The following is a 17,253-nucleotide window of genomic DNA, read 5'->3' as shown; positions in this document are numbered from 1 at the left end:
AGTGAGTAAACCTGCTCACAGTCGGGGCTGATAGAGCAGCTACAGTCAAAGTCACTACTGTTTGCATGAGTGAAAAGTGACGGAGCAGCGACCTCTAGTGACCTCTGTTCTGATCACATGTCAGTCAACCTCACAGTGGTGAGAAGAGGAGGATCCACAAGTGATGCACAAGCTTTGTATCATTATTATTGGTCTGAAACTGGAATTGTTGACATCCATTACATTCAAGTCCTTGTCAAATGAGTTCACACCATGCTGATTAAGTCTATCACCGCCAGATAAATCTCTCTGTCTTTCACAGTATACAGAGTTTTTAATCTGGTGCCCAGTTTGACATTCCCGCACTGGCTTGATGAATGCATACTGTGCATGTACACCAGAGACGTCCGCCAGTCAAGCAGCTAACTTCTGGCTAGCCATCTGCCAACTTGAATGTGGATAAAATAATTCAATTGTGCAGCTCCTCTAGACTTTCCAAATGTTATCAGACCAAGTGGATCAAATTCTGGTAGTGAAACAAGTAATTTCTTGATTCTTGTGAGACGCTCAAAACATTTTACAGGCACAATAGCAACAGAGTAGGCTAGGGTGGAGCCTATGACGTAAGCACATGTCAACAGTGTTTTTGTAATTACTCTCACTGCTAGAAGGGGGAGACAAAAGTCCTGCACTCCAGCTTTAAGTGCAAATAAAGAATCAAGGTCACACGTACTATATGTTGTTTTTGGGTGACTGACATGACATGTTACGTCATTTTTCATGGGAGGACAGTCCCCAAAAATCATATAAAAATCCAATATTGCCATGAAGCCCCACTAATTGATTTACAACATTACACACAACAGACTATTACACCCAGAGATATTAAAGGGTTAAAGGTGTAAACAGCTGACACATTTATATCCATAATCTCACAGTATGCATGGTCATATGGCTAATGTTAATATTGTGATCATGATTTCAACCATATCATACACACACATCAAAAGTTATTATGGGCTTAATTTTTCATAAATCCATTCATAACTCAATATCTTTCTTGATTGTACACAAAAATGAAGTTTTAAACACACTGAATGTGATGTCCTCTTTTTATTTGTAGGATAATAAATGGTGTGAAGTCATCACTGCACTTCTCTTTTTTCACAGATGTTAATTGTAAAATATAAAAAAATTATAACACAAAGGCCCAGTACCTCCAAATTGTACTGAATACATATGACAAAGAGTTTGTCTTTAAGTTTAATGGAAGTTTTATTTATTTTGTGTAATGATAAGAATGTGAGTAAAAAGACAGGAAGAAATATACATTTACAAACAAATTAATAATTATGTTTTGATTCATTAAAGCTACAGGAAACTAAAAATCATGAATTTGTTACTGTTAAACAGTTTTACATTCTGTTTCCTAGAAAAGTAATCAATACATAATCAATATAATGGCTGTTATGTAATGAAACATGTCAATGTTCATTTAGTAATGGTTCTTCATTTACAGAATTTTTCCACCAGAGAGCGCTGACAAGTTTATTTACACATTAAAATGTCTCAGTGCATAGTTACATCACAATGCTTCAGGGATATTTAGAGGATCCTTCTCAAACATGTTATCAGAGGTTTTAAACTCTCAAATATTGATGTTGATGTCAGTCATGCAAAAAACAGTGATTTATACTCAAAGCTCTCTCTTTCTTTCTGAGTCCTAAGCTGATTGATTGGCATGAAAAGAGTCTTCAGTCATGCTAGCAGCTCTGTGTGGCTGTACTTTAGTACAGCAATGCTTTGAGCTAAATGCAACATAAGCATGCTAACATGCTCACAGAGACAATGCTGTTCTGTTGCTGTTTAGCAGGTATAATGTTTACGATATTAACCATGTTGCTTTAGCATGTGAGCATGATAACATTTGCTATCAGTAAGCAGAAAGTACAGCTGGAGCTGATGGGAATGTCATCGGTTTTGCAGGTGTTTAGTCATAAACTAAGTATTGAGCAAAATAAAACTTTGACCTGATGAAAAGTCAGGAGATCACCAAATTTAGTATAACTTATTGTTGGGCCTCAAACCATGAGGTCACACAGAGAAGGCCCACATGTAACCTGTGAGGCCTGACCACGAGGTGCTTTATTCCTTTGTTTTCCCAGAGACAAAGGAAAAATGCTGCTTAGACAATGGGAGTCCATTGCAAACTCCATTTCCAAGGATGCTTTGCGATTTTCACACCTCAGCAGGGAACAGTCAACATACAGTCTCATTGGCGGAGACGCTCCTGCACAGCGGAGCGTCCTGATGACGCAGCCGTGACATCACCGCCCCTTTAAAAACTGAACGGGCCCTGAAGCACACGCCTTTCCCATGTCACTGAGCTAGGGGTAACTCCTGTTCCTCTGTAAGTCAGCTGACTAAAGGGGGTACCCCACGCACGTGTTTTCCCCTCATCGAAGACTCCCCTCGCCGGACGAGACGAGACTTCGCCCGTGTTCACCCGAACACATTCCGGGATCCGAGAGAGACCGCTGCTGCAACCAGCGTCCTCAATTTCCTCAAGACGGAAGAAACGGTTCTTCACTGAGTCGACTCTGCTGTTCTCTCCGCCACGCCGCCGAGAGCCAGCTGCCGTGTTTTTCGCCAACCGTGCGAGAACGGCCACCGTCTGCATCCGAGCCCAGGACAAAGCCGGACATAACGACGGATTACACACAAACCCAGCTCGCTTTCTGAAGCGACCCAAGTAAGAGGCATAAGTCTGGGCAGAGGCAGTGTTAATTGTGTGTTTCTATCAGCATCAGTTGCTGTTGTTTAGCATTTAGCTTTTAGCTTTATTGCTATTGTTTTGTTGTGCTGTTGACGGACCGCCGAGTCCATTTTTCTCTGTTTACTCTTAGGAGTATTTTAAGTTTGCTGCCTGTTTAGTTGTGTTCACCACACTAGACTGTTTTGTGTTTGTCCCGCTCGGGACTACTGCTGTGTTTGTGCCATCGTGAGTCAGAAAGTAAGTTGCTTTGTCGATTAGAAACCAGACAATGTGCGTTACAGACTGCCGTCTGTACGCGCACTGTCTGTGGACAAAGCCGCTTCTCTTCCTCTCACGATCGCTTTCTTCCCTTCTTCCCTCTCTCTTCCGACTAACACATACACGCACGCACACACACATACACGCACCGACATCTTTTGCACATCTGATGGTCAGATAACGTCGGACAAAGCTTCGCTTTGTTTTTCCTTATCCGCCATCAGACACGTGTGTTTTTCACAGAAGTGGGTGAGTGTGAGACGCCGTCCACCAGGCGGCCCCGTCTTGCTTCTGTCTAACCTAAACACCGCCACATTTCTGCCATCCGGTTCTCGCGCGACGTGACTTCCTCCCATAGTCACGTCCGCGTCGCAGACCGACGACGTCATCACGTCAGGCCCCGTCGCCATCTTGTCACACGCACGCTCACACACACACACACACACGCACGCACATGCATTCCCCTGCATGTGTCCAACCCTGTACATAGCTGTTGTGTTTGTTTGGTAGGATTAGATTTTAGGATAGTTGTTTATTGAATGAAGCATTTGTTAACGTTGTTAATTTTGCAAAGTTTAATAAACACTGTTATATCTTTAAAGAGAAGTTCTTCTGTCATTATTGTGTGTAATATTGTGAAAAGTGGCTGATTGAAGGAGTGAGAGCTCGAATTCAACCTTCTTTGTTCATCCTTGAATGTTGATATCTCTCAGATATTAACATTCTAGGTGAACTCCCATTTATGAGACTACCTGGTTTGGTTATTGGTCCCGGTTTCCAGGTGGTGCCCCGTATTTGTTAATTCATATTAATAATTCTATTAATTGTCATAATTAGTTAATTATCCTTGATAATTGATGATTATTGCCAATAATAAACTGTGTTCCTCACAGATCCAACAGTTGGTGCCCGAATTATTGATTAAGGTTAACAATATCTTATTTTCATAATACAGCAGCGTTACGTTTCTAACAAAACGTGTGCTGTTGCAATTTAGTCGAACATGAATGTAATTTCTAGGAGACAGAGTTGGCTCAAAGTGTAGAAGTACAATATCAAACAACATCTACATTTATGAAGACAGAATGAACATTTCAGAATAAGCAAGTAAGAAGAAACATGATCAGTTGTGTATCATCAGCATAGAGGTGAAAAATAGCATGTTTATAGTTAATATCTGCCGATTAAACAAAAAGAAGAAAGAAAGTAGGACAAACTGGAACCTTATACTACATGTTAACCTGCACAGTACAGAATCCAGATCCAAATCCAAACATCATCATGTGTTTGCTGTGAGTGTAGAGTAGGTTTAGTCCAGATCCAGGTTCTGGAAGATGTTGTCTTCATACGTGGAGACTGGAGGACGGTCCTTATAGCTGACAAATAACTTAAAATAAAACAAGAATGACATCAAACCTAAAATATAGCAGTAACCAAGGTAGAATTCTAGTAACAGTAATTATGATGAGGTTTGTTAATACTAGTGAAGTATTTGCAGACATGAGATTGTTTATTCCTAACTGGAAAAATAAAATGTCTGCCAACAGTAAGAGTTAACATGGGACATACAGAGTTAAAGGAAGTCACCATGTTTCTGCTGTCTGAGGTTCCTCTAGTGTTCAAACCAGAGTTCCTCCTCTTCTGCAATTTGTAGAGGAGCAGCAGAACAACAGCCAACAGCACAACAATCACAGGCACACATACAACCAGAGGCCAGAAGTCACATCGGCAAGAGACCTCAGAGATGGCTGGGAAGGAAGAGAGAGAAAGAGACATGTAGTAGTTTAAAAGACTGGGATCTTTTGTCTTGTATTAGAAGCTTAAAGGTTCCCTGTGGAGTTTCTGACCACAAGTAGCTTGTTTTTACGTGTGGATCTACATCGTGCACACGTGGTTGACGTGATGCACAATCCTGCCAGTGGTTTCACATCATCCCACTGATCTACAGGATGCAGGAACCTGCCCAGAAACACAGCAATGCACCAACAAAAGCAGGAGAGAAGAAGACTGCAAGCAATGCAAGATTTAAAATACTTTATATAATCAGCTTTACAAATATTTATGATTGAGGAAACATATTCAACACTTATGTGGGACCTAAAGGATACACTCAGCATGTTTTGGTGAGTAACACTGAATATAAATATAACCTTGTTTACAAGAAAACTACACAGGAAACCTCTATCAAAAATGAGATCTTCCTGTTGAAAAAACATCTCAGACTTTGGTCTGAATGTTTCTTGACTTGTCATGTGCTGACATCACATGTTAATAATTATCTTACATCATTAGAAACGTAGGATGTGTTTAAACATTAGAAGTGAAGATAACAAGGAAATTTATTGTAAAATTGAATGTGAAATGTTTTCTTCTAGGTGCTGAACTGTCTTATGTGCTGAAACACATGTTGGACCTTCTTGTTATTCTTATTAGACAACGTTGTTATGCTGAATTTGACTGTTTTAAGAGGACGTTTTGTTGCAGAGAGACAGTGATGGACAGATGGACAGACATGAACTGTCCTGTACCTGTAAACTGCTCTGTGGTTTCAGGGAAAGATGATGAAGGTGTGAAGCTTCCTGAACTGGAGATTAAACTCTGTGTTGTTGTTGGTGTGGAGGCTGATGGGACTGATGTTGGAAAAGGTCGGAGAGTCCGGTTTGGTTTTGAAGTGGTTGGAGCTGTGAACAATGAAAACACATTGAAACAATCAGATACTGAATCAATAATGCAGAGAAATGAGATGCTGCTCTAGACAGAAAGATCATATTGACAGCATCCATCACATACACAAGAAATACGCAGCATTAAATATGTTAATGAAGTAAATGATTAAGAATATTTAAGGTGGGTTTTTCTATCATTATTAAGTATTGTTATTTGATTTTTGATTACAGAAGAGTAAGAAAATAACATCCACAGGTTGGTTTTCTGACATTAAACATAAAAGCACAAATGTCTGAAAAGGTTTTTAAAAATCGTACAAACTGATTGTTGTAAATTTAAAAACTAACATTATAAAGGCAACACATTTTACATCAGATTACTTTGTGACTCTACAAATGAGTTTCATCTTTAGAAACATTTTAGAGTATGATGTCTTGAACATTAAGGAACCTGAGGAACCGTTCTTCTCTATGTTACCTAATGTTAATAGAAATATAGAAAAGGTTCCAGGTTGGACAACTAGTATGACTCTGCCAACCTCAGCACTCCTCTTGTTGTCACAAATCAACTTCTGGCTGTAACCCGAAAAATAAGATATTTGTTTCTGTCATGTCATTTCCATCAACTCTTTAAATTTTGTATTCAAAGTTCTTATTTTCTTTCTTAAGATCATTTTTGGACATTTTATGGATTTATTGGATAGTGATAGTGGAGAGAGACAGGACATGTGGGGAATAGAGGGATGACATGCAGCAGACAGTCCGGCCAGCTGGGAATCAAACTGGGGACTCGCTGCTCAGGGCGTTAGTGTCCATGTGATAACCACTCAGCTATCAGGTCACCCCCAAAATTAATTCTTTCTTATTTTAAATGAAAATATGACAACTTTTCATATTTAACCATCTAACAATTGATATTCATTGAACAGAATGTGGACTGAAAATAAAATATAAAACTCACCATCGACAACAAAGATCTGGAACGTGTTGGATGAATCTGGAGACGAAGCTTTGCCGTAACCACACCTGTACCGTCCTGTGTCTGACTTCTTCAGCTGTGTGATGGTCACATACAGTCCATATACAGATCCTTCTGTATATTCAATGCTGTATCTGCCATTCTGAGCTCTGTTCCCTTCTGCTTCAACCAGGATGTCTTCTTCTTTTTTACATTCATCCTTACAGAAGAACTTCCTGGTTACATTGACAGTATCAAAGCATGCTTTTGTGACTCTTCCTCCCACAGTTCCTACATTGATGAAACGAGTGTTGTCATCCAACGTCGCTGCTGAAAAGATGAACAATCAACAGTTACTGTCTGTACTTCCTGTAAGATGCTGCAGTCTGATCACAATATTTCCTGCTTCACATTTACACAGATCCACAGAGTCACACTTGGAGCTGCCCAGTTCAACCAGTCTGACTGCTGGAGTAATGATTTCATCCAACATTGATACACTGAGTCAATATATCATAAACGTCTCACATTCTTCAACAATTTAATTAAATTCTATCTGACTTCATTTATTCTTAAGCTTCAGAATCATTAAATGGGATGAACATAGTAAATATATCAGGTTTTATGACTTTCAGTAGAAACTCACCATCTGTAACTATAAGGTCAAAGTCACAGTAAGCATCTGGGACTGAAGATCCACTCAAACCATATCTGTACTGTCCTGAGTCTGACTTGGTCAGTTGTGTGATGGTCACAGTCACAGTTCTTCTTCCAGAAGATCCGTCTTCATATCTGATGCTGTATCTGCCACTCTGAGCTCTGACATCATCTGTTTTAATGAGAATGTCTTCTTCTTTACATTCTCCTTTACAGAAGAACTTGGTGCTTCCAGATGAAGTGAAGTAACAAATAAGTGAACCACTTCCTCCTTCAGCTCCAGCAAAAAGGTTTATTGCATTGACGAGTCCAGTGTTTCCATCTTGCAGTGCTGTTGGAAAGATGAACAGTGAATACTGATGATCAATACTTTGTGTATTGTAGACTTACTGTAAACAGACTGCAGATTAATGAGGGCTAATCCATCAGTTCACAGAGAAGCAGAGATGATACAGAGGCAGCCATTAGCAAAGTTTTCACTGACTGTACAGCAGTTGCTGTTGTTCTACTTGTAGCTGCAGTTGTAGTCACAGTGTCTCTGTGTAACGTCTGTTTTTCAATGTTTTTCTTTCATACTTTCTAATATCAAACACATTAATGAGCATCAAATATTCATGATGGATGGTTCATATGTTTTGTTAAATTAGATTATGTTTAATTTAGTTAAATTACAAGATTAGATTATAGAGATGTTGTAATTAGTAACAGAATAATTTAGAGAACGACAGGAAAAGTAATTAACATGACAGCAACATAAAAACTTGTGTGATACAAATCTGACATTTGTTAAAATGAACACAATGAATGTCCAGAAGCAGTTTGTGCTGCAGCTTTACAGACACAGTCAGGTAATCAGTCCTCACCTGATAAGAAGCAGAAGAACAGAACATGGTGGATATTCATTCTGAGTTTGATCCTGATGCAGAAAATCATCAAACTGTCAGAGAACTGCCTCTATATGTCTGTCTGATCAATCAGGAAGCTGAAGATGCTTTAAGTTAACATCCCTTCCTCTTTCTCTCTCGCAGGAGTTATAACCATTTATTAAATATCAATATACAACTTATAAATGCTAAATATGGGGACGATGTTAAAGTCAAGTGTTACCAATAGATATTCAAACAAACTGAAAGAAGCAATAAGAAAATGTTTAGTGAAGTGTTTGTTCAGAAAAGAAAAATAGATCATTGAGAGATATTTTGGCTCTAACTGAGACTTGGTGAGAGGAGTGTTTTCCTCTTTTTGTAAAAGTAAACTTCCTTATTTCTAAAATGCATCAGACAACCTTCAGAACCAAAGTGTCCTGAGTGTTAACTCACACCAATGAATGTGTTTGTTCCCTTCAACTTGCTTCTCAAGGTTTCTCATGAGCTTTAAAATATATTGCTCATTTCTTCTCTTTCTTTTTCTTTTCTGTAGAATAACACAACTATTTGTAAATTAAGAAACATATGATGTGAACAGCTGTATTTATGATTTATGATGGGTTATAAATATGTAGACTTTATTTGCCTAAGAAATAGACCTAACAAGAGCATTTACTAGAACTCTGAAAGTGTCAGACATGAACACTGACTTGAAGCTGACTTGAAATTTGTTGGGAAATAAAAAAAGATTCAGTGAAGAAAACAGTGAAAGACTGCAGGACCTCTAGAGGCACGAGGCTCTGTGCAGCAGCAACATTCACACCACTTGCAGCAGTTCTGGGAGAAGTAAACTGTAAAATTCATGATGCAGCTGTTTTGATGTGCAGTAAGAACAGCTCTGACTGAAGTCACTTTAAATCTTAAACCTTTTTATATTAAATTGAATGAAGCAAAGTAAAAGTTTAGTGAATGTCAGCACTCTCAACCAGTTTAGATTAAAGGGTTCGTTTTCAGTTTTTTTTGTTCATCTGTCATTTATATCTGGGGATGCACAATATTGAATTTTTTGCCGATATGCCGATATTTTCCATCTCATTTTTGCCGATATGATGCTGATACCAATATATGCACACATTTTTTCCACCTGGCTGAGGAGACAAAGTATGATCAACAAAGACAATATCTGAAGGAAGAATTTAGGAAGACTGGAGTTCGGGATTAATGGGTTGGATTTAATCTCTGGTCCACACGCCGAAGCAGAAGGTGGCGATAATGCACCTAATACACTGGTTGCCAAGCATTGTTATAAACAAAGAAGAAGAAGTTTTTTTTTTCAAACAGAGTGGTACATCCTGTCAGCTGAGATGTTTCCTATCTGTGCAGGTGAACACAGCAGCTCCTCCATGGTAGGGGTGTGCTCGAATACAAATACATTATTCGGCAAAGTACAAATAGTGTTTTCTTTTTTAAATATTTGTTTCATACAAATATTTTAATAATTTTTTGTTTTCAGGAAGAAAAAAAAACATGTCAAATACCAACAGACAGTTCAGTTACATCATTATCTCAGTGTCTCTCCTCTGCTCCGCTGTGACGTCTATCAGCAGGTCTCAACGAGGGGAGTCACATCCACCTGCTACATGATGCACATTTCGTAATTTGGACATCACTCCTGGAGTTGGGGGTGTTCCCCAGAGATAAAGCTGAGCTACTGACGAAGTGGTCCCAAGGGACTCTCCATAACCTGTTGTTCCCCTTCTCCTTTCCACAAAGTTAGGTTGTGAAAAATATAAATGAAATAAATGAAAAGTGCAAAGCAAGAATCGACTTCTCTACACATTACACGCTGTGCTGTCTCTGTGTTATGGGTGTATAAATAGGTAGAGGTCTGTCTGCAATGAGGTGATGAGTAAAGTTTTAGCTCAGTAGTCAGCGCAGTCGTCTATGATCTGGAGACTCCAGTTCGAGACCCAGTGTGAAGACCTCCTTCATAAGGTAGTTCATTCATGAACACTTATTGTAACACTTTAATTTTCTAAAATTAAAAGCGTAATAAAGAGAAAAACAGGATTTTTAAGCCTCTTTCCACTTTCGAATACAAATACAAATAATTTTGCTGCCTCAACAAATACAGATACAAATATAAATACTGGGTTCTCTGCTCCACGGACTGTTTCACCCTGACGGTCCCGATGCTTCCCCCGCAGGCTCCACTTCAATGATGTATATACTAATGTTATAATGGCTGCTCACTTCTATGCCTTATAACCTTATATGTCTGCAACACACTCTGAAGTTTCATAGTAATCCACTAACTGCTACCCGCCTGCATTTAGTTGATTTTTACCCATACTCGTACCGGTGAATTTATATAATTATGTCTTTTACCCCTTACACAACTTTTTTGGAGGTTACCCGCCCCAGTGCAGGACTCTGGGCCAGTTTAAGATAAATGAAGTGTTTTTAACTGGAAATCAAGCAAAAATATTCCAGTAGAGCCCCAGAATATAAATATAGACCTGGAAATGTGCCAAATATGTGTCCCCTTGAACTCTTTCAAATCCGTCTGATGCACTTTGCTCCAGTGTCCACTATCAGGATGGCATCTGTCTAGACACCACTGGGGTGTTCTTATATAGAAAGCAACAGACATAGGTGTCACTTTGGCTGAACAGACACTGCTGTTGATGGGCCAAACAAAAGTAGTTAGCTCACTTCAACAAGCATTTAATTTAAACTAATCAGCAGCTGCCACATCTTGAGGCTGAAGAACATTAAAGTGCCACAGACAGCCGCTAGCTGCTCCAACTGACTCCCATTCAAAAAGCCTCAACTTCTCTCTAGAAATACTAAGTCAGTCAATGTTTTCAGGGAGCCTTTATGGTCTGAATCTCTAAATTCAGACCCTCTAATAAGTGTGCTGGTGGTCATTTTGGGAATTATTGCTCTGTTAATAAGATCTGAAGACTTGTAGTAGCTTTGATGTCTGCCATGTGGGCGTTAATTGACAGCTGTGATTGACAGTTGGCTCCAGGAGTCACACTGAGTCAGACTGTTGTCACAATATTTCACTAATTTTAATGTTACTTGATGACAATACCTGCAACAGAATTGGCACTAAAGAATTGTGTAGTGACAGCATTACTTTAAACAGCCACAAAATGTGAACAAGTTAACACGTGCTCCATTGTGCATTTATTTCTGAAATGACTACAAACTTGTAAATATTTTACATTTCAAATAAAAGTAAATGGAAACTGAAATTTATCACAAGAAATCTACCACATGACCTGTCTCTCAAAATAATTTAACAGAGATCTATAAAGCCTGGGATCTGCATGTTTCAGGCTTGATCAGTTTTAAAAAGTTTTACTGTTTTTGTAAAATCGTAGTAAAGTTGACTTTTTGCTGTAAGCTGTAAGAAAAAAGGTGCTAACGGTGCAATGTGGCTCTTTTAAAACACCTTGCAACAAATTCTGTATCAGAATTTGACTCAGACTTCGGTCTGGAGATCAATGCTAATTGCTTTTTAGATGTATGGTGTGAAAATGCAAATGTGTGTTTGGTTTAGTCTGATGGAACCCATCCTGAATACAGTGAAGGCCTAGAGTTTCATTTTTGTACAATAAACTATGTGTTAATGTAGCTCTGAACAACAGTTTGTTTGTTGTGGTAGCATCTTACTTTACACTACTTTCCCAAACCCTTTATGTGCTACAAGTATATAGTTCATTATTTTAAAGGCCAAGTTATGTCCTAAAACAGGTGGGCACTGATGTTTCAGGAAGTATGACTGAAACAGGGGGGAATAGTGCATTTACTGTAATAGTGCATTTGTTATTAGTAATGAACTCAATAAGATCCACTAGGATGGCATGACCTTAAAACCAGCACATCTTTTAATTTTCACATCCTCAAATGTAAGACCGCATTTTTTCAGTGGAAAATGCCCAGAAAGAGGAAGAAAAACATGCTGATGGAAGCAGAAAGCTTCAGGGCCGCACCCAAATCAGGATATAAGGTTTATATAGATTATGTACCTGTGGTTCATGCTTTATGTCTGGATATTTTTTTGTTTTTGTAAATACTCAGCAGTACATATGTTTCTTTAATAGCAGCTGAATCTCATGTTTTAATTATAAGACACATTTTAATGCCTTTGTTCATCTGTGATATGAAAACATCACTTTTCCACATAGCTGGAAAGAAATAAAAAATGTGAGTCCTGGTCATATTGTTCAGATATAAAAGCTCAGTTCAATAGCTGATGAGTCAAAGAGACTGGACAGTAGAGGAGGAAGTGTGAATAGTGCCACTGATGACCTACCGGGTTAAAAGTAATTTATCCAACTTTGTTAATATTCAGCACCGGTGCAGAGAACAGGTAACAGTTTTGTAAAACTTTACAGCCTGTCATGCTTTAATCAACATCACATTTAGAGGGTGCAGCAATGTATCCTCAGATTAAACAGTCCCTCCAGTGAATTGCAATTTTGTGATTGCAATAATTCATGCAAATTCAAGAGATCTCTGCAATACTTACCACAGCTTGCAATTTTGCTAAATGACCACAACTTTTCTGTATGAAATGGTCAAATCAACAGACTGCTTGTGATTTGGATCAATTGTCGCACCTCATGCCATAGACCATCAATCAATCAATCAATTCTTTATATAGCGCCAAATCACAACAAAAGTCATCTCAGGGCACTTTTCACATAGAGCAGGGGCCTGTTTCAGAAAGCAGGTTCTGAGTTTAACCTTGAACTCTGAGTTGATGAACCCTCAGAGCAGCTGGTCAGAGTCAGTTCAGTCAACTCTGAGTATGTTCACTCTGAGTAAAGCTCGTGCATGATGAATAAAAAAAGCCATCATCAATGAAGCCCCGATACTACGAGTCACCATGGCATTGGGTGATTTGTACTTGAAAAGGCGTCGAGGTTAAAATATAGTAGATTTTAAATTTTTAGACGTCTATTTGTATCTCAGCTCAACAACATTCAGTGACTTTATGTCTGCTACTTCAACAAATGTAGTAAATTTAAATATTGTCACTGAAATGCTGTGAAAATGCATTAAGATTATGCTCCTATTTAAAAATATCACTTTTAAACTACATTCTGCAGCCGCACCACGATCCTGCTCACTCACTATATTAACATATAATCTCCAATATTATAGGAATAATGTTCCATCATTGTGACCAATCACACCATGACTGATAGACATAATTATTCATTGATCCTACGTGTCTAAAGCTTCATACCGATTGTTTTAATTAAAATGAGATTACACATTATGTGCAGTAAAGATGTCAGGTCAGGAGCTGCTCTAACAATGTTCAGCTGTTATAACAGAAGGACATGCAGAGGTTTTACTCTGAGCTGAGGATGAATTCATGCTGTGTAATATCTGAATGTGAGAGAAAAAACTGCTGTTCAAAGAAATGACAGATATATATAAAAGCAGTGACTTTAGAAAGTCCTGAGTAACTAAACTAATATCCAACCAGGATTTAGATTCTGACAGACAGTAAATCTCCGCTAATGAATGCATTTTGACAAGGACTGAATAAATGAGGAAATGAAACAGAAGAAAACCTGCCAGCGAGCAGGTTTGCGTCACAGAGTCAGTTACTGACCACAAGTTTAAGGTAACTCTCTTTCTGAAACTGAAAAGCCAGAGTTTCCCTCATCTCAGGGTGAACAAACTCAGAGTTTTCACTAAACCTGCTTTCTGAGACAGGCCCCAGCTCTAGACCATAGAATAACAACAATAATAACAATAATAATAACAGCAGCAATAGCCGGGGGAGGACACCAACAGGACCGCGAAAGCTCGGCCTGCATCCCAGGGTTTCCTGCAAGATGAGAAAGCACAAAAAACTCTGGGGAGGGAGCCAAGTTAGTAACATGCATTAATGGTACATGACCAAACAATACAATTCCCAAACTGGAATTCAAAGCTACATCAAAGTCTTCAAATCTTATTAACAGAGCAATAATTCCCAAAATGACCACCAGCACACTTATTAGAGGGTCTGAATTTAGAGATTCAGACCATAAAGGCTCCTTGAAAACAATGACTGACTTAGTATTTCTAGAGAGAAGTTGAGGCTTTTTGAATGGGAGTCAGTTGGAGCAGCTATCAGCCGTCAGCAGCACTTTAAGGTTCTTCAGCTTCAAGACGTGGTAGCTGCTGACTGATTGGCACGTACTACCTCCAGGAAGTAGCCATATACTATACTTGCACCTCAAAGTCCAACACAAACAAAAATTGGTAGTGAAAAATGGAGGCATTACAACCTGAAAGAGCAACTACAAACTAAATACTTTTTCTTTTTCACTTTTCCAACAATATTATTGTGTGTACAAACAGCTACATATCACAACGTCTTGACTTTGTGCTACATTGAAAATTTCTCAAAGAACTTCAGTGCAAAGTCCTGTCATCGTTCCTGCACATGCTCAGTGGCGTCTGCCGTTGTTACTATCTGATCTCTAGTATGTTTTAGAATTGATTTCAAATTCAAATTCAGATAAGCTTTATCGGCATGACAGATCAAAAACCTACATCGCCAAGGCAGTACAGAAAATTACAAACATTGACAGATGATTAATAATTATACAATAATATGTAAATACAAACAATAATATTAAATACAATATAATAAAAGGCATTTTTACAGATGTAATCACACTATTTCTCTCAGATTATGACGAGATTTAATATATTTTGCAGCTATTACTGTACATTGACTTTTCTCCCCACATAAATAGGGCAGTTTCTGAAGATCAGGGAGGTGGATAAATTCAGGATATATATGATTTATTTTGTCAAAGAAAACTTCTCTCAAATCCTTATATTTGTCACAGTATAATAGGAAGTGAGATTCTGTCTCAACTTCTCCTTTATGACAAAGTGAACACAGCCTGACCTCCCTGAGGAGCCTGTTCTCCCTCTGACAGCCTGTTTCTATGGCCAGGCTGTATCCACTCAGTCTGTATGTTGTCAGCATTTTTCTCAGTTTTCTTTCAGTCACGGTGGTCAGGTACTCAGCCACCATGTACTCTCTATTTAGGGTCAAATACAATTCTAATTTACTTTGTGATTTTGTGGTTTCGTTCCAATATTTGATATAATTTTCTTTTTGTTTTGAGATGATTTGGTTGGACCAGATTTTTTTTGGTGTGTGTGGGCAGAGCTTCAGCTGCAGCTGGCACATTTCAAAGTTCTATTTAACACTTTCAAAGAACTGAATGGTCTGACTCCTCATTATATCTCAGCTCTTTTATCCCTGTATGACCCTGCTTGCACCGTGAGATCCTTGAGCAAGGGTCTTCTATCTGGCTCCTTTATGTTGTTCGTTTAGCTCTTTTATTCTTTTGTGTGTTTTTGTGTGATTATGTGAAGTACTTTGTAACTTTGTTTTGATAAGTGCAATAAAATTTTATTATTATTATTATTATTATTATTATTAGCAACTGTTCTGCTGCCAATAGATGCTGCAGTGATTTAATAAACTGAAAGAGAAGTTTGTCATACAAAATAAATCCGCTGTGGACAACAGATACTGTAAGAATTACCCAAATTAGTTTATAGATAAATTCAACTGATTTACAGTCCTTGCATGAGTCACATTAAATTTCAAACTTTGCTGAAGATTTCAAGTGATCTACTGGTTGTCCAGTGTTAAATTAGAATTGTTTTTTACTTTTTAAGTATTCTGATATTATTGCTGTGCATCAGCCATCTGAGGTCTATTTTCAGAACACCTCATTTTCCACAAAATGGCCTTATTTTAAAGCAGGACTTGTCAGTCTGATTCAAATGTTTTTATTGCTAACAGACTCAAAAAGACAGCTGTTCCAGCTTTGTTTGGATGATTTTAGCTCATAAATCACATAAACATGCACTTTCCAAGTGTAAGAAAGTTTGTATTAGTTAATTTTAAGTTACTCAAAGACACAAGTGACACTTTGTGTGAATGTATTTTTATTCTCTATAAGAGCTGGCAGTTGCTTCCAAAAGAAAAACAACTCTCCAATCCATCAAAAGTAAACACCAACTTTGTAAAAGAAAATATACACTGTAATAAATTGCTGTAAAAATACAGCCAAATTCTAACAGTAAGGTACTGCTCTCTCTAAATACAGTCAAATACTGTAAATTTTGATGCTTTTTGGAGCCAAAACCAAGAACAGACATTAATAGTAGGCTACTGTAAGATTTGATGGTAAAATACGGTATTTTCATTTTCACTGCCACAGTAATGGAAGAACAGAAGCCACATGCAACCATCAGTATCATATAATCATCATTTATCCTCCTTTCAGAATCAAACCAAAACGTTAGTAACATCATACTGAGAAAATAGAATTACATTTGTGCATCTGGTTACCCAATTAGTGTTAATTTTTGCTAACATTAAACTGGTATAATCCTAGCAAGCACCTGGCAGGCACAAGAGAGCATTTTCAGGTAGTGTTCTCACCAGTTGGAAGTTTGAATTACTATTTTTAAACATTATTTTCACTGCTGCTTGCAAGTCTAGTTTAAAAATTATTACTGTTTACTCTTGAACTACACATCAGTGAATGCTAACGTTAGTCTGGGCTGGTCTGTACCTACACGTTCTTTATTCCACTTGCATTTCATAATTTATAATAGCCTTCTATCTAAAGCACATAATAATTGAAATGTATTCATATATGTAGCCAAATTGATTAAGATATGTTTGCTGCTGAGCCCCAAAAGACAGAGTGGTTATATTGGTTATCTCAGCTCAACCCAAGTGTGTTTCTGAGCTGTAGTTTGCTGCAAATATACTGCAGTTTGTTGCCAAGCTTTACTTAAACCTGGGACATATTAGATCAGTTGTCACATGTTGTTCTCATTGTGATTAACCCTGAAAGGGGAACTAGAGGTCAGCCAGAGAAAGTAATTCCTCATCACCACTGTTCTGAAGAACTTGACATTACATCACAAAGGGAAGTTAGGTCTCCTTCTTATGTAAAAATCCTGTCAATGCTAACGTGTAATAGGTTTATGTTTTAAGTTATTGGTAACTATGTGTAAATATAAAATGATTTT

The sequence above is a fragment of the Thunnus thynnus genome, chromosome 6, assembly GCF_963924715.1.
Source record: "Thunnus thynnus chromosome 6, fThuThy2.1, whole genome shotgun sequence".
Taxonomy (NCBI): domain Eukaryota; kingdom Metazoa; phylum Chordata; class Actinopteri; order Scombriformes; family Scombridae; genus Thunnus; species Thunnus thynnus.
This window is presented reverse-complemented; position numbering follows the sequence as displayed.